We start from the raw sequence: 27,045 nt of genomic DNA, 5'->3' as shown, positions 1-27,045 counted from the left end.
CCCCCAGCGGCTTCAGCTGCTCCAGATCCCTCCCTCAGGTCCACAGACTACGGGGTCTCCTTTCCTGCAGAAATGAGCTTATTTAGTCCTCACATCACCCTGGGAGTGCTTTAGGTATCCATTTCCCAGCGGGGGTGGGGAACAGGCTTGAGAGGCAGCAAAGGGCCTGTCCCACCCAGAGCCTGGGCTCTTTGTACATCACTTCCCTGTCTCCCCTCAGTTCCTTCCTCTGAGGGTTCCAAAATGTACCCAACCATGGCCAATCCATCACGTGGAAAATTATGCAGCCATTAAAAAGGATGATTACATAGACTCAAATGATCAAGAACACCATGAGAAAATGGTGAGAGGAAAAGCAAGACATAAAAACTGTGAATAGGGTATGATACAATTATATTTAAGTCATCATAAATAAAAATGACTAGAAGGAACAGACCCAAGTAAAGGCAGTGGTTCTGCATGTGTCTTCCTTTTCTTTATTCTCTTTCTTTCTTCCTGCCTCCCTTCCTTTCTTTTCACAGTACTTGGATTGAATCCAAGGGCTGTACCACTGAGCTACATCCCCAACTCTTTTCATCATCATCATCATTATTATTATTATCATTGAGACAGGGTCTCACTGAATTGCTGAGTCTGGCCTCTAACTTGCCTTAGCCTCCTGAGTAGCTGCGATCACAGGCCTGAGCCATCATGCCTGACTTAATACCACAGAAGATTTCCTATTCTTCTCCATTTTACCAAATAGTCAATCAGCTCACGCTTCTTTTACAATGAAGAAAATATCATGTAAAAAAAAATTATAATAATGATACATTTGTGGCCTGGCTCGGTGGCGCACGGCTGTGATCCCAGCAGTTTAGGAGGCTGAGGCAGGAGGACGGTGAATTCAAGGCCAGCCTCGGCAATTTAGCTAGGCTCTAAGCAACTCAGCGAGACCCTGTCTCAAAATAAAATATACAAAAGGGCTGGAGATGTGGCTCAGTTACGCGCCCCTGGGTTCTAACCCTGGTACCCCCAAAAATAAAATAAATAAAATTCTAAAATAACAAACATTTGTGGTGAAGTCTCTGAAAACTTGCCACTTCCTCCTCAACTTCCTTTCTGCCTCCGATCCCTCCCAAGTCTGCGTCCCCAGGACAACGAAGCCTCGACCCGGAGACAAAGAAGGGCTCTGGGAGCCACAGGCACCTCCGGGGACCCGCGCTCAGCTCCTGCTCCCCGCGACCAGCCTCCCCGACAAGGCGCCCCTCCGCCCCGGGAGGTCGCGACCCCGGCGCGGCCCCCAGCCCTACCCCCAGCTCCGGCCCGCGCTCACCTGGCCCGGGAGGTCGGCTCCGAGACGCGCACACCTGTCGCTCCAGGTGAGGAGTCGGCGGCCCGGCGCGCGCGGGGCGCAGGGAGCCGGCCGGGGGCGGGGCCGTGACGTCACCGCAAGGCCCCGCCCCGGCCCCGCGGCCCCGCCCCCGGCTCGGGGCTCCGGGTCCTTGGTCTGGTGCTGGCGCGGGGAGGTGCCCCAGCTCCACGGACGCGCACGCCCCGGAGCCTCCCAAGGCGGCCCTGGGGGCTGGGGGACCCCAAGGACAGGTTCACCCCCTGGTGTAGCTAGAACTGTCTGGTCCTGGACTCCGGGTTCAGGTCACCTGGGTGCAGGTTGGTCCCGGGGTGTCCTTCTGCCGGCCCCCCCCCCCCCCCGTGCCTCCCTGGATCCCACCCTCCAGGGCCCGGTGGGGGAGGGGAGGGTGGGAGGGGAGGTGGGCTGCTCCTATCTTGGGATCTCCCCACATGCGGGGTCTGTATCTCTCTTCTCTGCATTATCTGAGATTGTAGTTGACAAAATTCTTTGTTGACTGACGCAGCACCCGGTTTATGGTGGTCAAGGGCAGAGGTCAAGGGCTTTGGAAAGGTGCCCACGACCCAAAAGCTTTAGAAATGTGTTTGCCTCGGACCAGCAATTCCATTTTTGGAAACCTGTCCTGAGGAAGTTGTCTAGAAGTGTTCGTGTGGAGTTCTTTATGAGGAAGAAAATTAGAGCGAGGGTGTCAACAAAAGGGCAGTGGTTAACAGCACCAACACCACGGAGTATTACACAAGCATTAAGAGTATGTTTACAAACAGCCTATGATCACATGGGGAAATATGTTACAATGCGGGGAGAATGAAAGCAGGATGTAAATATGTAGTGACAGCAGGATTACAGTTGAACTTCAAAACAAAATACAATTTGTACGTAAAGAGGAACGTGGAAGAAACTGTGCACCCAGCCACCTCCCCCAGCCCTTTTTTGTATTTTATTTAGAGCCAGGGTCTCACTGATGGCATCTCGCTGTTGCTGAGGCTGGTTTTGAACCTGGCTGAGGCTTGTTCTTTATCCTTCTCTTTTCACACATTTTCAACATCCAGTGGACTTATTTCACTCTTATGAAATTCCTTTGTTTCTTAAGTTCCCATTAATTGAGCACCTACGATGATCTTATAGGCCCCTGTATGATCCTTGCATCAGCCCTGGGGTAAGAATTATCGTATCCCTCGTGTTACTAGTGAGGGATTGAAGTTCTCAGAGGTTCATCACCAGGGTCACATGAGCCGCAAGGGCCAGCAGGCCTTTCTGTGTTACCAACAAGGGGGCCTCTTCAGCAGTCTCCTCATTATCGGCTGAGCTAAAAGGGCCACCAGACTCAACTGTCTGACAGGAGCCAGGAGGGAACTGTCATGTCACCCTTGGTAATAATTTCAAGGGGAGGCGATGCAAGAGGGCTCTGGGGTGTGGGCCCTGGACAGGGGGCCCCTCTCTCCCACCCAGGAGGTTTTGAGCCCTGCCTGGAATCCCTCAGGGAAGACAGACTCCCAAGGTGGAGTTGAAGGCTAAGAAGTCAGCTAGTTGAGCCACCTCGGTTAATTTTATATCTTTAATATGTTTTTCTGTTTATAAAAGTAATAGATATTTAGTAGAAAATTGGGGAAGTCGATATAATATGAAGTAGAAAATAAAATTTAACCCAATACTCGGCGTGGTGGTAATTGAAACGACTTGGGAGGCTGAGGCAGGAGGATCACAATTCAAGTTCACCCTCAACAATTTACTGAGACCCTGAGCAACTTGGTGAGACCCTGGGGCTGGGAATGTGGCTCAGTGGCAAAGCACTCCTGTATCCAATCCCCAGTACCAAAAAAGAAAAAAAAGAAAAGTCGAGGGGGCTGGGGATGTGGCTCAAGCGGTAGCGCGCTCGCCTGGCATGCGTGCGGCCCAGGTTCGATCCTCAGCACCACATACCAACAAAGATGTTGTGTCTGCCGAGAACTAAAAAATAAATATTAAAAATTCTCTCTCTCTCTCTCTCTCTCTCTCTCTCTCTCTCTCTCTCTCTCTCTCTCCTCTCTCACTCTCTCTTTAAAAAAAAAAAAAAAAGTCGCTGGGCCAATGGCGCACGCCTATAATCCCAGCAGCTCAGGAGGCTGAAGCAGGAGGATTGCGAGTTCAAAGCCAGCCCCAGCAACTTAGTGAGGCCTTAAATATTTTAAATATTTTATTTAGAGACCCTGTCTCTAAATAAAATATTTTAAAAGTCTCAGTGGTTAAATGCCTCTGGGTTCAATCCCTGGTACCAAAAACTAAAATCAAAAATTTTAAAAAGTCAACCCATTCAATACTTTACCTTTTATTATTGCAAATATATATATATATACTTACACCTTTATTTTGTTTGTATATTTGTATGTGGTGCTGAAGAGCGAACCCAGGGCCTCGCACGTACAAGGTGAGTGCCCTACCACTGAGCCCCAGCCCCCGCCCAATGGCAAAATTTAAACATACAACATTTGAAGTCACAGTTCCGTGTGGCCGTCCCACCTTGTAGGGACACTGTTTGGGCCGTAGCTTTAGGGTCCTTAGCCTCACCCTTCTGTCATCAAGCTTCCCATCCGCCTTTCACCCACGGTGTCCCCTGGTGGCGTCCGCTAGGCCAGGGAGGAAACTGAGGCTAAGCCTCGAGAACCCGGGCCCTGGGGGAGAAGCAGCAGCTCAGGGCGCCAGGTGCAGGTGCAGGTGCAGCCCTTCTCAGGAGCGCACTCGCCGCCCTCCCGACTGCCCTTTGTGGGTGCCTAACACTGCGATGGCCCTTCGTGAGTCACACCAGGAGATTCTGCAGGACAGGGAAGCAGGGGAGCCCGGCTCCTGCTCGGGAAAGGACAGGGCAGTCAGAGGGCCCCGAGACAGGAGTCGGGAAGTCTCCCCCCGGGAGGGACCGGCAGCCTCCGCTCTGTGTGGGCTTGGCCTCGGGGAGTGGGCAGCGCAGTGGACCCTCCACCGAGTAAGGCCTGGGGTGTGACTTGGGCTGTGGCCAAGGACTCCTCACCACACAGGACTCACACAAATGTCTGCCCTTGGGCAGGAGGAAGCGGGCGAGGCCCACTGCACGCTTAGGCCGTGAGAACGAGGCACGGAGAGCGCACGGAGCCCTGGACGTCAAGTGACCTCCTCCAGCTGCGAGCGGGGCCCGTGATGCTCGAGAGCCTAAGAGCTGACGGAAACAGGCCTGGGAGGTCAGCAGCTCCGTCCCAGCCCTGTCCTCAACACCTGCCCCAGGATTCTGGCACAGGGATCCACCCAGATACCCCAACCGATGAGTTGGGAAGAACTCCTGCAAACCCCAACTCAAAGTGCTTCTTGTAGTGTATTTGATGCTATGTGCATAGAATAACTCTGGAAGGTTCTAGAAGGAAGACATTATTAGCAGGTCATGCTTTCTTAACATAGTTTTGTCTTTTTCCCCAGTGCTAGGGGCCAAACCCAGGGCCTCACACGTGCTAGGCGAGTGCTCTACCACCAAGCCACAACCCCAGCCCATGCTTTCCTTAATACGTAAAGAACATCTAGAAGTCAACAAGAAAAAAAAAACAATGGAATGTAAACATGACTAGGAATGTTGGGAAAAGTATAAACGGCAGCCGTACCCCAGAGAAAAAACCCCAACATGACGCCTAAGGACCTCTTCTTCCTACCTTCCTCTTTTCTGCAGTGGCGCGAAAAGTTGGCGCCCGTGGGAACTCTCCCGCCGACGCCAATTTCAAATCTCGCTGGCGGGGAACCTTAGCCCCAATAAGAACTAATTCCTGGGCTCCGGAGCTGATATCTGGAAGAACTTGCCAATAAACGGGTGGCCTGCCGTTTATCTGAGCCCTGCCATCTCCCCCTTAGTTCTATATAAGCACACAGCCTTTTGCAATAAAATTGGAATTCTCCCGGCGAAGTGTCTTTGCGTGGGGAATTCTTTCAATGAATATGAACAAGAGTTCACAAGAAAGGAAACACGGACTTTTTAAAGGCAGGTAAAGATGGCAACCCCATTGGCAATAAAGAAAAAAAAGGAAATTTAACCTACTGAGACTCTACTCTTGCCTGTGGGTCCAGGAAAGACAAGGGAAATCGGTCCCGCTGAGTGTGAGGCTCCAGGGAAGGAAGCAGGCACCCCACTTGGGGAGTACCCTGGCACACGCAGAAGCTGGGAGTGCTGTGTCTGTGGAAATGACATTGCACATTTCTTTTGTCCCAGGAATTCAGGCTCAGGTGTGTTTTAACCACCTGGGAGGGAGTGGCCTAGGCACCTGTGTGCACAGCATTAATATCAGATAATGAAATGGTCATAGAACATCCAACCAGTGGAACCCAATAAACCGTGCAGATGGATCAAGAGGCTCTTTCCGGACAGATGGAGAAAGCCCTGCACAGAGTGTCTGTCAATGGGGGAGTGGGGTCCCCAGGACGGTTCCTGGTTTGTGCTGATTCACTGTACACAGGCAGGGAGGGGCCACACCAGCCTTTTCCATGTGTTGATATGGCTGTCTCTGGCTGGCACCCGGAGAGGCTGGAGACAGGTGGTTTCCTCCCAGAGAGACGGAGAGTGGCTGAGGACGGGGGGAACCAGGGAGACCTGTGACTTCTTTTGATAACTGAATTTTGCCCCACATGAAGTCTTTTTCTATTCCAAAAATGAAAGTAAATTACCAGGTGCAGTGGCGCATGCCTGTGATTCCAGCAACTCAGGAGGCTGAGGCAGGAGGATTGCTAGTTCAAGGCCAGCCTCTGCAATTTAGCAAGGCCCTAAACAACTCAGTGAGACTCTGTATCTAAATAAAATATTTAAAAGGGCTGAGGATGTGGCTCAAGTGCTTAAGCACCTCTGGGTTTAATCCCTAGGACCAAGAAAACTGAAAGTAAGAATTTCAGGGTCCGTTTTACAGGGAGGAAAACCAGATGGGCCAGCAATCGGCTGGCTCCTCCCCTACAAGGCCCAGAATGGAGGCGGGCAGGAGGGCGGGAGGGCCAGGGGAAGCTGGGAAGCCAGGAAACCTGCTCTGGTGGCCTGGGGAGGGCTCTTTCCCTAGGTTCCTGGCTTGGTCTCCATCGCTGCCTCTCCTTCATTCAGATGAAGAAACTGAGGGTCACAGTGGGAGCCTGGCACCTGGGCTCTGTGCAGTTCCCATCCGTGGCGCCCCACCAGCCTGGCCCCACACCATGCCCCCCCAGCCGGCAGGCTGGTGTGACGAATTTCTCGTTTAACTGGCGCCAGCCCCTTCAGTCTAAACTTTCTGGTCATTTGACCAAAGTGGACCATTGTTTGCCTAAATTGCATTTTATTAAAAGAAAAAAAAAATTGGCTTAAGCCGATTGAGAGAGGGGTCACGGGACTGGAATGGCCCGGGGCTAGATTTACCAGGGACTGGACTCCACTGGCCCATTCGCTGGATTATTTAGGGAGTTTGCTTTAAATTTAGCAGAACTTGGGTTCTGAATAGGCCTGGATTTGGAAAGAAATTCGATTTGATTAACTGGTTCCTTGTCAAGATTAATGGGGTATTTTTTTGGATTGAATTATGGTGTTTCTTTCAAAACTCCATTTTCCTTTTCTCTCTGAAGTTTTTCTAGACCTTTCCAGGGCTTCCAGGGGAGACGGAGCCTCCCGCCACCTCTTGGCTCATCTCGCGGAAGGCTGCTTCTTCCTGTGCGCGGCGGCCCTCACCCGCTTCCTGGTCACACCAGGTGGCTTTCAGGACTGCTGCCATCCGGGGCTCAGGTCTTTGGGGACAGGATCTACTGGTTGCCAGCACCTGGCAGAGACCTTGTCCTCGAGCAGGGGATCTCATCCACAGGAGTGAATTTGACCGACCTAAGCTTCTGATCCCAAGGCCACAGGACATTCAGCTTGGTTCTTCTCCCTCTGCACAGCTGAATGGCTCTTGGCTCAGAGAGGGGCAGGTTCTTCTCCCTCTGCACAGCTGAATGGCTCTTGGCTCAGAGAGGGGCAGGCCTGGCCCAAGACCACACAGCCCCTGGATGGGGAATGTCAGGACTCCAGGCTCCTGGAGGGCAGGAGACTGAACCCAGCGGGTATCCAGGCTCAGGAAGAGATGGAGCAGGAAGACAGGAAGGTGGAGGATCTGGCTGGCTCCCGGGGCACGCACGAGGCCGAGCGGAGATGGGGTGACAGAAGATTCCCCACACTCCTGGGAGGTGAGGAGGGGCCGGTAGTCGTGGGAGGAGGCCATGAATGTGCACACACTCAGTCAGGCCCTGGCAGATCCCAGGATGCCAGGAATGCCCGGGACTCCTGGCCAGATGCCCCCAACTGCACAGCGAGGGGCAGGGCGGGGAGGCTGCTGAGGGGCAGCCAGCTGTGCCCGGAGGTGGCAGGAGGGTCTGGGAGGACGAGGTCTGCCACCCTGGGAGCCTCCCTTTTTCTGCCTGTGAAATGGGGACACGGATCCTGCCTTTGAAGCCCACAGAGGTGAAACCCACTGCCCAGTACACAGCAGGCGCTCGGTAGAGCGGGGCCCTTCTCTCTCCTCTCTCACCCCTCGAGGGGGTCAAGGTCAGAGAGTCCAGAAAGCTCCTTTTGTCCAGTCTGTTGTGTCCGGAGTGCAGGCCTGCCCTGGCCATGCCTCCAGAGAGGAAATGCTTTGAACTCCTGGATGCTGATGGGATGGGATGGGAAGGGATGGGATGGGATGGCAGCGGTGACAAGCTCGGGCCCGCCCTGACATTCCAGCAGGTTGGGGCAGGCTCAGCTGAGCACTGACGGGTATCTGTGTGAGTGTCACCTGACTCTGTCCCACCCTCGGGTCACAGTCCTCCATGACTCCTTCTGCCCTGGCTCTTGCTGCCTGGTGACAGAGCACATCCCGTAGGAATGACTGCCCAGGAGGCCACATTTCCTAGAAGGTTGTAAGCAAAGATCAGAGAAGAGAGGCACTTACCTGAGGTCACACAGCAAATCTGAATCAGGGCAGGACCCAGGGCCCCTGAGCCCCTGATTCTGGCTGATCCTGGACTGTGCACCGACACCAGGGAGGGCCTGGAGTTCGTCACCATGGGAACTTCAGGGAAGGGGCCCCCACCAGCTGCACGGGAAGCACTCAGGAGGGGGAGCAAGGTTGACCTTGAAGGCTGGGAGATGCCATTCCCAGAGAGAGGGAGGGCGGAGGCCAAGGGCTGGGAGGTGGGGCAAGGATCTAGGCTGTAGCAGGGGTCCTGCCAGGCTACTCCTGGAGGTGGGCATGGTGCCCGCAGGGTCTCATCAGGATCTGGCCCGAGTGGGGGCCCAGCGATCCTCAAGAGTGACAGGAGAGGTCCGCAGGTCAGGTGCCTTGAACCCCAGACCAAAGCCCTGGAGAGAGTTTTGAAGATCATGGTGTAACAGAAAGTGTCAGCTGAGGCCAGACCTGGGGGTCTCCTGGCAGGCAGGGGTGTGTGTGTGTGTGTGTGTGTGTGTGTGTGTGTGTGTGTGTGTGACAGCTGGCAGACGCAGGACTGCAGGACTCTGACTCCCTGACGTACGGTGGCTCAGAGGTGTCATGAGCATTCGGGGTCTTGTCTAGTACGGCTGTGTGGGCAGGGTGGGGTCTGAGGGGCTGGGAGGTGGGGACTGGGCAGGAGGACATGAGGGTGTGCTGGCCATGCCCTGCCTCTGGGCCTACCAGCCCCTTTCTCATTCTGTGTCCCCATTTCTTGTCCTGGCTTTTGGAGACACTCCCCACCCCTCTACAACTTTGGGGAATCTTCTTCTCCTGTCCCATTGGCCCAATTCCTGATCATGCCTTCATTTTTAAAAGTTTGTTGTTGTTGTTGTTGTTGTTCTTTTTAGTTATACGTGATGGTGGAGTGTGTTCGACCTGTGGTACCTGCGTGGAGTCGAGCTTCCCAGTCTACGGTGGCACATGGTGTGGAGTCACACTGGTGGCGCATTCAAATGTGACATAGAAAGTTCTGTCCCGTTCACTCTACTGTCTTTCCCATCACCCCCCACTGACCTCTCTTCTTCATTTTTTTTTAAGTGAAAGTAATCTACAAGTCATGGTAAAATAGACACCAACAGACACCACAGGAAGTTATTTTTCAACCATTTCTAAGGTGCGAACTTTTCCACCATGGATCATGGGAACTCCCGTCACGCCCCGCTGAGACTCTGCCCCGGTCAACCACCACCTCCCGGCCTGCAGCCGCCAGCCCCCAGGAGTCCCCTCCGTCTATGGATCCTCCCTCCCTGGGTACCACCTGCTCCAGGACCCGCTGCGCCTCCCTAGGAGTCAGGCAGAGGCTACAAGCCCTGGGCCCCCCACCCCCAGCCCAGAACCCAAACAGGCTGTGGCCCCCCGAGGGCTCCTCCCCAGCCTCTGCTTCCACGGACAGGCTCAGTCTGGCCAAAGGAGAAACTCTCTGAAGCCCATGGTAGGGGCAGGAAGAATCTCTGGCTCTGGCTGGTGGCTCGCTTAAGCCTGGGCAGTGTCCGGAGGCCAGCGCCAGCCTTTTCCTCCCTCTGCAGGGTGGTGGGAGAGGGTTGGGGCTCTCATGGCACCTGCCCAGCCCCTCCGCCCCTCCCCCAAGGCCCTTAGGCTCACAGTGGTAGCCCTGGTTGTCCCCAGCCTAGGGGGCCTGGAAGGCTGGTCCAGAATGCTCCCTGACTCCCCAACTGTTCGGCCCCAGGTCCCAGAGACCAAAGGGCCTTCTAGCCCCTGGGCCTTACCTTCCAGCAGGGGAAGCTGCCCACAGACTGCCCCATGGTCCACCCCGACCTGCCACTGTAACTCGCTGCCCGGTGCGCTGGACGGCCCGCCTCGGTCCTTCTTTATGTGCTAAGTGGGGAGGGCTGGGGAAGCGGAGGCACGTGGGGTCCCTTGACTTGCCCAGGTCACCCAGGAAATCTCCCTTGCCACCCTCTGGCTCTGAAGCCACGTAGGTGAGCAGCCCTTGAGGCCCTGCCCAAGAGACAGTCACACCTCAGGCCACTCTGACCTGGGGAGTCAGAGTCCAGTCTGCTCAGCAGGCGCCACCCTATCTGTAAGTGGGCACAGGGTGGCCTTGTGGCGGGAGCACCCAGGGAGGTAGGGACTTCATTCAGGTCAGGGCCAGGGCAGAGCTCAGCCGGCATCCCTCTGCCCTGAGGTGTGAAGGGGACGGTCCAGGGGTGTAGACAGGCCTGGGGAGAGGGAGGTTCAAGTGCTGGCCCCGCCTCTGACCCCCTCTGAACCTGGGGTCCCAGGGCCAGCCGGCACTGTCCTTGGTATGGGGCATGGGCAGATCCCCTTCCTTTGTGGGATCAGTCTGTCCATCTGTACAGAGGGGTTTCCACCACCCAGAGCCCTGCCTGGAGTCCTGTGACCTCAGGGGACTCACCTCTGTCCCCAGCAACTTGTCACCACTGGGTCTGAAAAAGGGTCTTGGGAGGCCAAGGAGGGCCCCTCGGGGACTTCCAGGATATCAAATGCCCTTACAGAAAGCCTCGGCCACCTGACAGATGGGGAAGCTGAAGCTTCGGAGTGAAGCGACCTGTCTGGGGTCCCAGGCACAAGGCGTCCGCGGCCCTCAGCTCCCCGACCCAGCGCCGGCCAGAGCCAGGGGCAGCGCGCGCCTGCTGCCCCCGTGTGGCGCCATCGGGTACTGCAGCCAGGCGCGGCTGTGTCCCCAGGTCCTGGACGCGCGGGGCGCGGCGGCCTCTCTGTGCCAAGTCCAGGGCGGACGTGGGGGCAGCGACAGAGAGAAGACCCTCCGTGAAACTCTAGAGAAGTGACCTGACACGTTCAGTTCCAAGCGGGAAACTAGAGACGCTCTGGCAGGCAGGGTCACTCGAGCAGGGGGTCCCGAGGTTTGGGGGAGCCCCGCCTTGCAGGACCCCGGCCAGGACGGGGGCTGTGGAACTGACCGGGGTGCCAGCCTTGGGGAGCGCGGGACCCAGCCGTCCTTCGCTCTCTCAACTTCCTTTGGCTCAGCAGGACCTGGTCGCTCCTACCTGTCCCCTCCAGGCACGTGACTCCCGTTAGGAAGGTGTTTAGAGCACTGTCCCAGCCTCCGCCCGGAATCGGAGGACACTGCGCCTCCCGGACGGCTCCGGCACCTGCAGCCCAGGGACTGGGCGGGAAGAGGCGCGTCCTGATTCTCGGCCCTTCTCCCTCGGAGGTGGCAGGAGACAGGCTCAGCCTGTGACATTCTCACCTCCCTGGCTTTGCCAACGCTGATGGTAGGGGTACCTGGCAGGAGTGGGGACGCCCGGTTGAGTTTCTTGTACTTACTTCCATCTTTTCTAGCTGGCAAGTGAGAAGTGGTTTCCGCTGGTGATAGGAAGCTTCCCGGTAAAATAAAGATAAAATCCTTCTTTTCTTTTTGTGGAGGGAGGGGCACTGGGGCACTTGACCACTGAGCCACATCCCCAGCCCTTTTTTTTTTTTTTTTTTGAAAAAGGTCCTCACTAAATTGCTGAGGGCCTCTTTAAGTGACTGAAGCTGGCCTCAAACTAGCAATCCTCCTGCCTCAGTCTTGACTTGCTGGGATTTCAGGCACGTGCCACCACGCCTGGATTTTTTTATTTTTTCAAGCCAGGAATCCAACCCACAAGTATTGTACCACTGAGCTACATCCCCCAGTCCTTAAAATAAAACTGTTTAAGTTAAAAGCGAGTTTTCAACCATTATGTAAAAATAGTTTAGAGCACACAGGTGTGTCCACAGAAGAGACGGTGGGGTGAGAAGGCAGGAAGCTGCAGGCGGCTCCATCTCCCTTCCCCACTCGGGGAGGGAGTGGCCAGGGTTCTAGGCACACTTTCCACACAGCAGGTGTCTTCTGAGCCCACTGCTGGCTGGGCCCTGTCTTTCCTCTTTGGTAGGAGACAAGCTGCTGCCGCAGTCCAGGCGGTGTTCCTCCTGGAAGGAACCGAGTGAGTCGGCGGTGACACTGGGGCCTGGCTCCTCTGGCAGCTTGGTGTGGATTTGGAAGTGACCTTCGCAGACTCCGTGGATTCTCAGCCAGAGCTAGCCAGGGGGCTCAGCGCCTCCCGCCAGCACCTGCTGCGGTCCCTGTTCTGCAGTGGACCTCTCGGAGCTGAGCCAGCAGTGGGAGGGCTCTGGAGACCAAGCCCTGGAGGGACCAGTGCCAGCTGGGGCATTTTGGCGAGGGACGCTAACAGGACTGCATGTGCAGGCAGAGAAGGGTGATTCCAAGGGCTGAGGTCCAGGAAATGGGGCTGTGGGATCAGAGGGTCCCTGCAGGGGAGCCCCTGAGCGGGAGGGTGGTGGGAAATCCAGGGGCGCAGGCAGGAAGAGCTAGAGGCGAAGGTGCTCTTGGGGACAGGTTTCCTCCGAGGCTGCTTGGTGGCCAGCCAAGCCCCACTTAACAGATGAGCTCACCAAGGTCAGAGAAGAGGATTAGCCAGCCATGAGTGTCGAAGCTGAAAGGAAAGTTGAGCCGTCCCAGCCCATGCCCTGGGAGGTGACAGGAAGCCAAGAAGAGGACAGGCAAACTCAGGTCTCCCCTGGAGACTGATTCCCTGGGTGGCCTTGAGTAAGTCACTTTACCTCTCTGAGCCTCAGTTTCAGAAATACTTGTCTCCCAAAGGGTTGGGAGGTGTTATCTAAGTTTACTGATTTACATTTTGTGGTGTGGGATGGAGCCCAGGGCCTCAATGCCAGGCAAGAGCTCTTCCACACCCCCAGGCCCTGGGTGGGAAGAGTCAATTAGATTTTTTTTTTTTTTTTGTACTTGGGGTTGAACCCAGGGACACTTAATCGCTGAGCCACATCCCCAGCCCTTTTTAATATTTATTTAGGGACAGGGCCTCCCTGAGTTGCTGAGGACCTCGCTAAGTTGCTGAGGCTGGCTTTGAACTCTGATCTTCCTGCCTCAACCTCCTGAGCCGCTGGGATGACAGTGTCATTGCGCCTGGCTGAATGAGATTTTTTTGAAGCATGAAACCGCCAAACCCAGTGGCAGGTGCCCAGGAAGCAGGCAGGTGATGAGCACACTCCCCCTCCCCTTCCCCTGGCCCCCCCACCCCGTGTCCTCAGGGTCACTCATCCCGTGGCCTCTGCTTGAGGCCAGGCCTTGGCTTCCAGAAAGAAGCCCCCATTGATTGAAGGGAGAGGCTCCCCTTCTCCTGTGGCTCATGAGATCTTGAGTCACAACATCACGCCCTGGGAAGCAGGTGCCATCAACACCTGACGGAGACAGGGAGATGAAGGGAGAGTCTTGGGAATCCAGGCAGCCCCGCTCTCACCACCAGACCACACTGCCCTTTGCAAATGCAAGGTCATCCTCACACGCCTCCCGGGGCCAGGGCTGCAGCCTTTCTCACCAGCATGGCCCTGGCATCCTGCAGGCTCCTACTGATTTGTGAGTGAGCGAACAAAGACAAGCAGGAGTGACAGTGTCCGTGTTGAGTGACCCAGAGCATCACCCTAAGACTCTAAGATGCTGTGGAGCTAAAAGATCAGAGGCTGAGTGGCCCTGCAGAGGAGCTTCCAGAAGGGAACACAAGGACCCGCGGTTGGCTCGAGGGTGGGGGTGGAGAAGGCAAAGGGAGACTTACTTTTGTGTTTGAATGTTTGCATTCTATCACAACGTGCGCAGATCACAATGTGTTATGATCATAATGTGCTCCCATGTGCGTGTTCAATAAAGGAATGCAGAAGTAAATACTCACCTGGGGAGCTCCCCCGACATGAGCTGTGACTCCAAAAGCATAGAAGCAGCAGGTCTGGGGGTGGCAGGGACCAGGATGAGCTCCCCAGGTGATCTGTCACAGGTGGTCCTGGACCACACTTTGGGAACAAAATCACCAGCTGGGTCTTCCTTCCTACCGGCCACTCAGCCAGGCTCATTTGCATTATTTTTGCATATATTTGCATGACATCCCTAGTTCCAAATAAAGCCTGTGTTATCCCCTGTCCTCACTTCTGCCGGATGCCCAGGAAATCTGGCCCCTCCAGAGCTGGCTGGTCTGGACACACTCCCTCCCCTCAGCCAGATATGTCACTCCCTGCTCCCTGCTCCCCGTCCCCCAGGCCCACAGAGGAAAGTCTGTTCCAGTCCCTTGTTGCAGCCCCCAACCCCCTCCTCTGAATTCCCAGAACACTTGTCCCTTCTTTCCATGTTCTGAACATTCCCTGTGAATCCCGGCCCTTTGCCAACCTGCCAGCCACGGACCCCATGAGACCAGGCAGACGCCATTGGGCCTGCTTTACAGAGGAGCCCTGGGCAGGTCACGTGACCCACCAAAAAGGAGCCCATCTCTCCATCACACCAAGTGCCTGTTGGGCATTTCCACTCGCCTCCCCAGGTTAATGTGGTTTGCTTTTGTTTTGCTTTGCTTGCTTTAATTAGGTCTTTAAAGTCACCCAAGTCAGCTGGCACAGGGGCGCAGGCCTGTCAGCCTTGAAGCGCTGCAGGCTGAGGTGGCAGGAGGATCGAAAGTTTGAGGCCAGCCCAGCCCGGGCAATTTTCTCAAAAAAAGAAAGGGAAAAAAAAAATGGTGGAGGGTGGTTAGGAATCTCAAAGCAGAGCACCCCGCAAATTTTAAAAATAAGTAATAATAAAAGAAAATTCCTCAAGCCCCACATACTTATGTAAAAACATTCCAGCAATCCGGAAACATCTAAAATGAGTCCCCTCCCTTTCTGCCCCTCTCCCCCAATAATGCTTTCTTGGAAGAGCCACTGTGAACAGTCTGGGGTCTCCTCCCTGAACTCTTTTGCTTTTATGTACAGGGGTGATAGGCGAATCACACAGACATAGCATTTTAGGGCAGGATATACATTCCAAAGGCATACAGTTAAAGAAAAGCAGGGGACACCCAGGTCCTCGCCACCCCTAAAGATCGCCAGCACCTCAGAAGCACACCCCTGGGCCCCTCCTCCTTCCTCTATGATTTTCTTTACAGATTGGTCACATCTGTGTTTCTTTAAATAATGAGTTTAAAATGAGAATTGTTAAATTATCATGTTTGCAACATGTTCAACTTTATTAGGCAAGGCCAAATTATTTTCTGAGAAGATTGAACCAATTCACACTCCCACCCAGAGTGGATGAGAGTCCCCACTGATCCATATCCTTGCCAAATCTGGCACCGTTCAACTTCATAATGTCTGCCAAACTAGTGGGAGTAAGATTCCGAGTCATTGTGGCTCTAATTTGCATTTCCCTGATTACTAATGATATTGAGTATCTGTTTTGTTTATATCTTTTATATCCTTGGTGGTTCTTTCATCTTCTTGATGTGTCAGTCACTGAAAGTGTGTGATAAAGCCTCTAATTATGACAATGGAATTGTTAATTTCTCCTTGTTTTGCTTTTTACGTTTTAAGGTAATGTTATCAGGTGTATAAGAGTTTAGACCTGCTGCATCTTCCTGGAGTTCCATAGTCTTTTTCTGTTCTAATAGTGCTTTTGCCTTGAACCCTAGTGTGTCTGACATTAATATAATGACAAATCTTTTGATTTTGATGTTTTTCCAGACAAAGAAGGACATTTTATTGCCTCCCCCTCTTCTTATCTGAGTCAATCACTTCCAAATTTCCAGTTGGCCTTTGCGAGAGGTGACTCAATTTCTTATTTTAAAATATTTTTATTATGGAAACTTTTAAACATATACAGAAGTACAGAATAATAGAAAATGAATCTTCAAGTATCCATCAGCCATCTTAGACATATACCAAGTCAACATATTTATTCCCACTGCTCTTCCTCCCCTGTTAATTTCAAGCCAATCTCATGTCATATAAATTAATCCCTAAATATCTGAATATGTATCCTCTTAAAAAAAAAAAAAACTCTTCCTGGGGGGCAGTGGTACACACCTGTAATCCCAGGGCCTCAGGAGGCTGAGACAAGAGGATCAAAAGTTTGAGGTCAGCCTCAGCAATTTAGCAAGACCCCATCTCAAAATAAAAAATAAAATAGGGCTGGGAACATAGCTGTGTGGTAGAGGGCTTCTGGGTTCAATCTATACTATTGGGGAAAAAAAATCTATACTATTACCATTCTATAATTCCCTAATGTCATCAAACATCATCTTTCAGTTTGTTGTTTAGAGACAAGATGTGGATAAAGTGAATAGATGGCACCTTAATCTTAAATCTCAGTGAATCTAGAGGTTCCTCCTCTGCCTCTCGTTTTCCTTACAACTTGTTCATTGAAAAAAATCAAGTAATTTTGTCCCTTATACAAAAGTGTCTTTAATGAAATTATAAATATAATGACCTTTAACAACATATACTGGACAATATATGCTGGAGAGGCTGTGACGGTCTCACACCCGGCAGAGCCATGGGAATGAGATCACTGTGCCCACGACCCTAAGCCCTGAGTTTACTGCAGTGTTACCACAGTAGCCAGGATTTGGAATCCTAAGGTCCAGCTACACCACGGAATAGGATTTAGCCTTTAAAAAAGAGAGACATGCTGCTATTTGTGACAACACACCTGAACCTGGAGGACACTGTGTCAAGTGAAATAAACCAGCTACAAAAAGACAGAAACCAACCCGTCTCATTTGTTTGTTGAACTCAGAGCAGCACAGAACAGAGTTACCCGGGGCGGGGCAGAGGCGGCAGGCAGGAGATGTTGGTCAATGGATACAAAATGTCAGACCAGGAACACGTTCAGGTATTCTCTTGTATAATATTGTTAATAACAATGTGTCATCAGTGTATCATCTCTATATATTTGTACCGGGAATGAACCCAAGGGCACTCTACCACTGACCTACATCCCCCAGTATTTTAATTTTTTTTTTTTTAATTTCTTAACAGGATCTCACAAGGCTGGGCCTGTGGCTTAGCAGTAGAGCGCTGGCCTAGCATGTGCAAGGTGCTGGGTTCAATCCTCAGCCCCTTTAAAAAACCAAAAAGGATGAAATGAAGGTATTTTGTCCAACTACAACTAAATGTATATATATATATATATATATAAAACCAAACAAACAGGATCTCGCTAATTCACTTAGGGCCACTTTGCTAAGCTGCTGAGGCTGGCCTGGAACTTGCCATCCTCCTGCCTCAGCCTCCTCAGTTGCTGGCATGGGCTACTGCAACAACAATGTTATATATATATATATATATTTTTTTTTTTTTTAATTTTATTTTTGGTGGACGCAACATCTTTGTTGGTATGTGGTGTTGAGGATCGAACCTGGGCCGCACGCATGCCAGGCGAGCGCTTTACCGCTTGAGCCACATCCCCAGCCCTGTACTATATTTTTGACAATTGCTAAGAGAGTACATCTTTTGGTTTTTTTAAAATATTTTTTAGTTGTACACAATACCTTTATTTTGTTTATTTATTTTTATGTGGTGCGGAGGATCAAACCCAGGGCCTTGCACGTGCTAGGTGAGTGCTCTACCGCTCAGCCCCAACCCCAGCCCCAAGAGAGTACATCTAAAGTGTTCTCAGCACAAAAATATATGTGATGTTACATACGTGTTAATTGTTCAGTGTAATCATTCTATGGAGTTTACGGATTTCAAAAACAACCTGTTGTACACAATAAATATGTACACCCACCCCTTTTTTGTTTTTTGCACCAGGGATTGAACTCAGGAACCCTTGGCCACTGAGCCCCATCCCCAGCCCTATTTTGTATTTTACTTAGAGACAGGGTCTCACTAAGTTGCTTAGCGCCTTGATTTTGCTGAGGCAGGATTTGAACTCTTCATCTTCCTGCCTCAGGCTGTAATCCCAAGCCACTGGAATTATAGGTGTGAGCCACCACACCTGGCAATATGTACCATTTTTGTTTGTCAACTTTAAAAAAGAGTACAGAGCTGGGGTTGTAGCTCAGTGGTAGAGCGCTTGCCTAGCAGGTGTGAGGCACTGAGTTCGCTTCTCAGCACCACATATAAGTAAATAAAATCAAGGTCCATCAACAACTAAATAAAAATATTTTTTAAAAGTACAAATTTTAAATGTCTTTAAAATAGCCATATAATGGGACATCTTTCTTTTAGTACATACAAGTCAAATTTGGGGTTTTGAGCAGGTGCACAGACCCCTATAAGTTATTATTTTTAACACATACGGGCTCCATTAGTTCCATTACTTACCTACGATAAACATTGAATGAGATAATTCACTGGACAAGTATTTAATGAGCACCTACTCAGTGCCAGGTCCCATGCAAGATCCTAAGAATTATAATGGTGACCAAGCCAGAGAGATTTCTGCAGTTTAAATCTCAGATTTTGGTGGTCTTCAGATTCCTTTAAAAAAGCTTCTGAACACTTGGGCCTGGTGCATCCCTGACAGGATGCCAGGGTCAAGGTGGGGCTAGGAATGGCATCTCTTGTCTTTTTGGTCCAGTGATGTTCTATAAAAATATGTGCACCACAGAAATGATCCTCACATGGCAATTTAAAATTTCTAGCAATATATAAAAGAGTGAAAATGGCTGGGGATGTAGCTCCGTGGTGGAGCCCTTGCCTAGCAAACGTTTGATCCCCAGCACTGCAAAGGGAAAAAAAAAAGTGAAATTAATTTTAATTATATACTTTCACTGTATCTGAAATATTGTCATTTAAACAATGTAACCGATAATTAAAGTTTATTAATAAGACATTTTGCATTCTTTTTTGTCTGCCAATCCAGGGGTGTTTCTAAGGTACAGCTCTCTCAATTACACCAGCTGAGTGCTCAGAAGGGTTGTGGTTTCTGCCTTGGGCAGCACAGCCCGGGTGGGGGGGCGCGGGGTCGGGGGACCCTGGGGGAAATACGGGGTTGAATAATGTCTGAAAAATGCTCTTTGGTTGAATGTCTGCAAATCCACCTGCAACTCCTCTCTGAGTCCCAGCACTTGCAAGGCGTGACCTTGGAAGTCCCTTTGCGTTCAGAGGCTCCGCGCCTGCAAAATGGGCCTGAGGGGTCCCGCCCGGAGCCTGGACAGCGGGGTGCAGAGGCCCGGAGGCGGGCGGGTCTGTGGGCGGGCGGAGACCGGCCCAGCGAGGCTGCAGCCCAGAGCCCGGGGTCCCGGGCCAGCTCCGTTCTCCTGCCTTCCCGGGGCCGCCACGGGGCGGCGCTGTGGGACAGCGACCCCGGGGAGCGCATAGGGATCCCGGGCCACAGGGCTGGTGGAGGCCGGAGGAGAGTTCTTAGAAACAAGTGTCCGGGCTGGACTTCCCTGGGGAGGGGACACCCCCATGATTTCAACCCAGGGTAGGGCCCAGGGCTCTGGGAGCGCGTCGTGTGGGTTCTGATGGGGGGTGCGAGGCGGGGTGCAGGCCGTGGTATGGGAGAGGACAGAGCAGCCCAGGCCGCTGGAGGTCTGGGGCTGATGCTGCGGCTGCCTCACTCCATTTCACAACCACCCCAAAAGGAGGTCGCGGAGGCTCCCCCTATCTGACAGAGGGGCAGGCGAGGTTCCAGAGTCACTCAGCAGTGAGCGGCAGGCAGGGCCAGGATTCGACCCAGGTCTCCTTGAAGCCCAAGCTGGCTCCTGGCCACAGCAGCTGTGACCTCAGCAAGCAGAAGGAACCTGCGCACCTGCTGGGTTCCAGCCCTCTGTGCACAGCCGCTGGGTGAGCCCTGGGCCCTACCCTGGCAAGAGGCCCTCAGCATCCTGGTCTCACAGACGGTCAAGGCCAAGTCAGGTGCAGGACAGGCCTCAGTGGGCACCCGAGTCCCTGCAGTGGGCCCTTCCCCCTCTGGGCCTCAGCCTCCCCATCTGAACTTGAGATGGGGTCAGGCCCAAAGGACCCATTCAGCTCTGAGGCTTTGTGACATGTCCCCTGGGAGCTGACAGGGAGCTGGGGTAGCCAGGACAGCAGAGGAGCTTCTGAGCCTGCCTTTCCCAGCAAACCCACTTTCCAAGGCCCTCAGGGAGGACTCCTGAGGCCAGGGGAGAAGAGGAATGCAGAGGCCACTTTGCACCTGTCACCGTCCCTCTGGAAGAGGTGGTTCCATTTTTTTAATATTTATTTTTTAGTTGTAGTTGGACACAGCACCTTTATTTCACTTATTTATTTATTTTTTTAAAGAGAGTGAGAGAGGAGAGAGAGAGAGAGAGAGAGAGAGTTTTTAATATTTATTTTTTAGTTCTCGGCGGACACAACATCTTTTGTTGGTATGTGGTGCTGAGGATCGAACCCGGGCTGCACACATGCCAGGGGAGCATGCTACCGCTTGAGCCACATCCCCAGCCCTTCACTTATTTATCTTTACATGGTGCTGAGGATGGAACCCAGGGCCTTGCATGTGCGAGGTGAGCGCTCTACCGCTGGGCCACAACCCCAGCTCCCCCCCAGGGTGGTTCCATTTTAATGATGGAAGGGGGGGAGGGGAGAGTAGCTTGCCCCCGACTCCCTGAGAGGAGGGTGGCCTGGGCCTGGGCCTGGAGCCCTGCCCACTCTGCCCCGTCCTCCCTGGGTGGCTGGGCCTGCGCATTCCTCTGCTGAAGCCTGATTTCTCTTCACTGCCCCCCCACCAGCCGGGGTCCTTGGCTGCCAGTGGGTGGCAGGGTCATTTGGGGCCCCTCACTCCTTCCCTGCAGAGCCTGGGCCATAAATAGCCTGTCCCCTCACAGCAGGTTCTTCCTTCCTGCTCAATGGCCCATGGCCTCCCTCCTCTCACCTGTCAGGAGAGGACTGGAGCCACTGTCCCTTCCTCTTCCCTGTCATTAGTCTGTCCTGTGCCTCCCCCACTTGGGGCCCCTCTGGCAGCTTCCCGGGTCCTGCCTGTCTCTCCCGAGCCCAGAAGGCTGCCCCTCCTGTCCCTGTCCTCTTCAGTTGTCCCTGAGACTTGGGGGTTGTTGGAGGCTACAGGATGGCTGGGTCCCATCCGGCTGCCACTCTGCCCGCCCTGGTCTGCAGCCCCCCCACTGGCTCCCCAACTCCAGCCCACTCAGCTGCCACATGCGGCTTCCTGAATGCCACCTCTGTCACTCACTCCTGGATGGCCCTGGGCTCCCTGCGGCCTTCACCTGACATCCTGCTGGCCGGCCTGGCCCCACTCCCCGGCACCGCCCCCACCCACCCTGGCCGCGCACCCCTTCCCCAGCCTCCCCCCACGGTCAGCCAGAGTCTGCACGGCTCAGGGCTGAAGGGCCAGCGAGGATTGCCACTTGACCTTGGGTCAGACACGGTGGCCCTCTGAGCCTTCTCGGCTGTAAAGACGGGGTGAGAGCAGACCTCAAAAATCAGAGGGCAGGGGTTTGGGGCCCAGAAAGGGAGGGCCTTGTGACTGTTCCGTGGAAAGGAGGCTGGACTGGCCTCCCACCTCCCAAGAGTCTGGGTGGGTGGGTGACGGGATGAGGGTCCCGGGGAGGAACTCACAGTCAGGTCAGGGGTGCCACCTGTCTCCACCCCACAGGGCAGACCTCTCGGGTGGTCCCCCCGCCCGGCGGTCCCCCACCCTGCATTCCCTTCGGCCTCCTCTGGATTTCCCCAGGGACACCACCACTCTCCTCAGGGACGCCCTCACTCAGCCCCAGGCCCCTCTTGTCTGCCCCCTGGGGAGCTGTGTTCTGGAGCCCCAGGAGCGTCAGCTGCCTCCCCAGAGACACACCAGGCCTTGGAGTGGGTGGGAGGCCACCGTTTCCCCTGCACGACTGCATGGTCCCAGCCAAGGCGCCTCGGCTCCCCACCCCTGGTGGCCAGTGCCTCTGTCCCTCACGTTAGGCTGCTGAGTCTCCCTCGCCTCTCTGACTTGCTCTGGGTCCCTCTCCCCTTCCGGCCCCTCTCTCTGCCTTGTCTCTCTTCCTGTCTCCTCTTCCCTCCCCTCTCTCCCTCAGCTGCTCCAGCCTCACAACGCTGTCCCCTCCCCTGGCCCCTCACCCCTCCATGGACTCGCCTTTGGTCCCCAGACCTGGTATTGACAGAGGCCCAGGAGGGGGGAGAAGAAGGGGCTCGGACGGGCCTGGACAGGGACCAGGAGGGGAGGGGGAGCTGTCCTTGGCTCTGCTGGGCAGGGAGCCCCAGGGCCACCCAGCTGGCCACTGCTGCCTCCAGACCCCATTCCAGGGGCTGCATCCCAGGAGCAGGTGACCCTGGTGATAACTTTGGGGCTGGGACAAGGAGCCTGGTTCTGAATGAGGCCTGGGGCCACCCTGCGGTGTGTGTCTGCAAGTCCACTACCCAGGGCCTGTCCTCCTCGGGGTCCCCAGGCCTTCCTCTCACTCCATCCAGCAGGGCTGTGCTGTTGCCATGGCTCCTGCAGCCCCAGCGGGCAGCCTGGTGACCGTGACCCAGGAACACTGGCTGCTGTCCGAGGTCTGGGCAGCAGTGGCAGGGTTTGTCCATGGTCCCAAGCAGGGGCAGGCCTGGACTCCTAGCCCAAAACTCCTCTCCAGTCATGGCCAGGGCTGGGGACTGGGGGCCAGGTCCCAGCTGCATCGCTGGCTTATCACTGGATCCCCGCTCGTAGGACAGGCCCTGCTCGCGGTAGGTGCTTAGCAGATACTTGTTGAATGAATGAGACGCTCTTAGAATCTATCACGAATCACTTCCAGGCCTTTTGGCTAAGATGGAGCCTAGAGTCTGTGAAGGGCGGGTGGACGGATGTGCTGACCACCAGCTCCAGGCAAATACTTTTGGTTGGGGCTTCCCATGAGGGCCTCCTTGGGAATTCTATGCGGGATCTGAGGCAGTCAGAAATGAGTAGGGGTGTCCCTGGAGGTCGCTGGAGCTTGGGGAGGGGGCAAAGATACACTGGGCCAATTTTACCAAGTGAAATTTCTGTCCTGCCCCACGCTCCCCCCCAGACCTCCCACCATCTTCTGAGGGACACAGGGACAGAACCCTAGGTCTCCCAACATGCAGGACCCTGGGGGTCATGAGGTCTAACCTCCTACATTCGAAGATGGTGGAAAGGAAGCCCAGAGGAGGGCCGAGATGACCTGGGTACACTCAGTGAATCAAAAACGAAGCTCTAGGCTGGGTACAGGGCACACAGCGTGACCCTGGAGGATCTGGGAGGCTGAGGCAGAAAGACCACAAGTTCAAGGTTCATTAACTTAGCAGAGACCCTGTTTCAAACAAAATAAAAAGGGTTGGGGAGGTGGCTCAGTGATAGAGCACTTAAGTGGCACTACCAGGCTGAGGGGTGGGTCTCCGGTACCACAAAAACAGCTCTTTCTCTTGCCTCCCAGTCCTCAGTACTGAGAGCTAAGTATCCATATTGAAAGCCAGTCAAAATTCTTTCCAGAAGGCAGTTCACATTTATTTTAATCCAATAATGTGCCTGACATCTGGTCACATCCAAGATCTCATTCATTCTCATGACAGGCATGTAGGATAGATATATGAATGGCTCTTCTTTTTTTTTTTTTTTGTGAATAAAGACGCAGGCTCAGAGACATGAATTAACCTGCCCAAAGTCACACAGCTAGTGAGTGGCAAAGGCAGAATCCAAACCTCAGGCTTTCACACCCAGGATCTTTCCTCTCTGTACTAGTCAAGGAAGTGCCCGGTGGATTGGCTCCATGCCCTGGGGCCATCAGTGTACACTGCTGCCTGGCATCCTGTCCTTCCTTACCTGCTCTCAATCTCCTACTGGAAACCCCCTGGGAAACTCTGAGGGAAGCCTGGCTTTGAACTTCATCCCTTCCCAACTTTTTAAGGTTTAGCCTGTTTGTGGAAGAATCTATTTAATTAATTTATCTATTTATTGATTTAGTTATTTTGGTACTGGGGATTGAACCCAGGGCTGCTTAACTACTAAGCCACATCCCTTGCCCTTTTATTTTTTATTTTGAGACAGGGTCTTTCTAAGTTATTTTAGGGTCTCCCTAAATTGCTGAAGCTGGCCTCAAACTCGAGATCCTCCTGCCTCAGCCTCCTGAGCTGCTGGGATTACAGGTGTGTGCCACTGTGCCAGGGTTTGTGGAAGGATTTGGATTCTGAGGCTTTGCCTTCTAGCAAACATTGCCCGGAATTCTGTCTGCTCTTTCACTGAGTACTGACCCTAAGCAAACGGCCACAGGAAGAAAAAAAAAAAAAAAAAAAGACTGCACAGAGATGCGCATCACCACATGAATCAGAATTCTCGCTCCTCTGTGGGCGAAGCATGAGGCCAGTGGAACTCAGCACAGGGCCAGCTCCAGGGGAGGGACTGGCTTGGTCTCATGCTCTGCAAACTTTGCCTTGAAGTTCTTACTTTTGTCTTTGAACTTGGGTTTTGTAAGTGAATTTCCATGGGGCAATGCAGGGGCGACACAAGCAGAGGAAGAAATTGCAAGAAAGGAAAGGCTCCATGTTTTAGTGGCCTCGATGTACTGCTTCTTCCTTTTTAAACAAGCGACCCACATTTTGATCTAGCCATGGGTCCCCAAACATGTAGCAGGCTTGTGTCCAGGAGAGGGAAAGGCACTGGCCTGGGAGTCGGGAGAGCTGGCTCCAGGCTGCCTTGCTCCAGGCCTCAGTTTCCCCCAAAGGGGGGCTGTCTCCCTCATGTGCAAAGGCCCAGGGAGCATGACGAGTTTCAGAATCCAAGGCGGTCTTTTCTTTTGTACCCGGTTTTGAACCCATGGACGCTTAACCACTGAGCCACATCCCCAGACCTTTTCAATATTTTGAGACAGGGGGCTGGGGATGTGGCTCAAGCGGTAGCGCGCTCGCCTAGCATGCGTGCGGCCCGGGTTCGATCCTCAGCAGCACCACATACCAACAAAGATGTTGTGTCCACCGAGAACTAAGAAAAGATAAATAAATGTTAAAATTCTCTCTCTCTCTCTCTCTCTGTGCCCCTCTCTCTCACTCTCTCTTTAAAAAAAAAAAAAAAAAAAAAAAAAAATATTTTGAGACAGGGACAGGGTCTTGCTGAGTTTCTCAGGGCCTTGCTGAGACTGGCTTTGAACACACAATCCTCCTGCCTCAGCCTCCCGCACCACTGGGATTACAGGTGTGGGCCGCCCGCGGGCTCCTCATGCAGCATTAAAAATGGAAACTAGAATCCATGGATACCCAGAAAGGTCAGCCTCGGGAACACGTGGCCGTGAGCAAAGCCACACAGGGAGGAGGGCCGGATCACAGCCCCGTGATCTAAGAAAGGACTGGACTGACAGGGACTTCACTCGACTTCACTTCAGGGAGTGAAGTGGGCCCGGGAAATTGCCGAGTTGAACGCCACCTATGTTCTCGGATTTCTCTTTAAGCCATTTAAGTCCAAAGGAAAATGGGTTTTCTGGAAGCACTCGGGAAGCCTCGGGCAACTTGCAGGGCGGGTGCTGAAGGGTGGCTTTCAGGAAGGGGGGGCAGGGTGAGGAGGGGGTGAGGCTGCTGCTTCCCTGGGACCACACCTCTTCCTCTCAGCCCCCACCTCGCCTCCCTTTTCTCCACCTGTGCCCCCTTCCTGCTCCCTGCCACCCACCACTCTCCCCTGGGGCTGTGACTGAGTGGGGTGGCAGGGCGGGTGTGGCCGGCTCCTGACTCTGCAGGGAGTCTGCACCGACTGGGGTGGGGAGGGCCTGGGCACCCTGAGTCCCCTGCAGTTGGCCTTTCGCGTGATTCAAAGAAGCTCTGGGATATCTGAGCTTCGCCCACCCCCAGACTCAGTGATCCACGGCGGGAGCCCAGAGTGGAAGGAGAGATGGGATCTGCTGCACGAGCTGCAGAGGGGAGGAGAGGCGAGGCAGGTGGGAGGGCTGTGAAGGGGAACAGGTGGGAGAGGGAAGGTGAGTCAGCGAGCCAGCAGAGCTGAGCCAGCAGGCAGCTTGCAGAGAGCAGCATCCTCCCTGCAGCCGCGCTCCCCACCCCGGCGCTCCCCCAGGCACTCCAGAAAGTCCTGGCTCCTGCTTAGCCTGCCCCTGCTGTGTCCCCACGGCTCACCTTGCTGTGACCAGGGAGCCTCAAAGGAGCAATTGCCACAGTGTCTGAGCAGCTGGCAAGCAGGTGAGAGATTGGGGGAGGGACCCTGAAGGGCTCCCACGGTGCCCTGTGAGGGCAGGCCTTCAGAGGACCCTTCCCCACCCACGGCCTGGCCTCTTGCCAGAAGGGACAGCTGGATCTACGGGGAGTGTTCCAGGTCTGAGGACATCGGAGCATCGGTCCTTCCCAGTCACAGGCATGTGGAATAGTGACAGCCCAAGGACGCCTTCAACCTTCAAAGGGTCCCCCCCAGGCGCCAGGCCGCGCCCTCCTGCCCTCATGCGGTCTCCCACCCTTTGCACCTGCCTTGGCCTGGGGTCCTGGACAGGCCGAGGGGACCCATGGGAAGCGTCACTCTACAAGTTCAAGTCTGGGCCTCGGAGCCCTTGCAGCTTCCGCCTCCTGAAGCCTCCCAGATGCCAGAAGGAATGTGGGGAGGAGAGGTCCCTGGGGGAGACGCGGAGCCCAGGCAACATCACCTTGGAACTGACGTTGCAGCCAGTGGCCGCCTGAGTGAGCCGGGGAGAAACCACACTGGGGGCTCTGGCCCTGCCTGAGTTTGAGGGGTACAGTTGTCACACAGCAAGGGTCATGGAAGGCCACAGGAAGGGGGGACTTCCCCCAAGGTTCCCAAGTGAGACAGAGACCAAGCCTGGACGATGACCAGGTTTCCAGTCCCCCCCACAGCGACCTGCATCAGCCTTATCAGCGCGTGTGTGTGTGTGTGTGTGTGTGTGTGTGTGTGTGTGTGTGTGTGTGTGTGAATGAGTTGCCCCCGCCACTTCCCTGAATCAGAGTCAAACTTTGACCCAGACCCAGGTTCCCCCTTTCTGTGCAGTGCTGGGGTGGAACCCAGGGCCCCGCCCAGGCCCCATGGGCCTTCTCCACCAGGCCCCACAGCCCAGACCCAGTTCTCTGATGCCCACTCAAGGTCCTTCC

The 27,045-nt window shown here is 54.1% G+C and overlaps 1 protein-coding gene and 2 long non-coding RNA genes across 6 annotated transcripts in view; 2 read left to right on the top strand and 1 right to left on the bottom strand.

Annotated features, from left to right (window-relative positions):
* Csnk1e (casein kinase 1 epsilon) overlaps window positions 1–1,433 on the bottom strand; it is a 33,405-nt gene extending 31,972 nt beyond the window's left edge. Inside the window, exon 1 of the mRNA XM_078052733.1 lies at window positions 1,316–1,433. The gene's annotated coding sequence lies outside the window, so the exon portion shown is untranslated. The remainder of the gene's footprint in view (window positions 1–1,315) is intronic.
* A 62-nt stretch (window positions 1,434–1,495) lies between these two features.
* Window positions 1,496–5,246, top strand: LOC144378515 (uncharacterized). Its single transcript, XR_013440260.1, has 3 exons — window positions 1,496–1,650; window positions 3,728–3,755; window positions 4,389–5,246. It is a non-coding gene; the product is annotated as an uncharacterized LOC144378515 (long non-coding RNA).
* Window positions 5,247–6,366: 1,120 nt separating this feature from the next.
* LOC144378514 (uncharacterized) lies at window positions 6,367–13,911 on the top strand. Of its 4 annotated transcripts, none has more exons than XR_013440259.1 (5): window positions 6,367–7,252; window positions 7,303–7,507; window positions 9,138–12,823; window positions 13,089–13,271; window positions 13,638–13,911. It is a non-coding gene; the product is annotated as an uncharacterized LOC144378514 (long non-coding RNA). The 4 variants fall into 4 exon arrangements; XR_013440258.1 differs by having other exon boundaries at window positions 6,367–7,507; window positions 9,138–11,619; window positions 11,729–12,823; XR_013440257.1 differs by having other exon boundaries at window positions 6,368–7,507; window positions 9,138–12,473; window positions 12,614–12,823.
* The last annotated feature ends 13,134 nt before the right edge of the window (window positions 13,912–27,045 follow it).

Source organism: Ictidomys tridecemlineatus, chromosome 6, assembly GCF_052094955.1.
Source record: "Ictidomys tridecemlineatus isolate mIctTri1 chromosome 6, mIctTri1.hap1, whole genome shotgun sequence".
NCBI classification, from domain to species: Eukaryota; Metazoa; Chordata; class Mammalia; order Rodentia; family Sciuridae; genus Ictidomys; species Ictidomys tridecemlineatus.
Note: the sequence above shows the minus strand (reverse complement) of the source record. Positions and strands in the feature narration are given on the sequence as shown.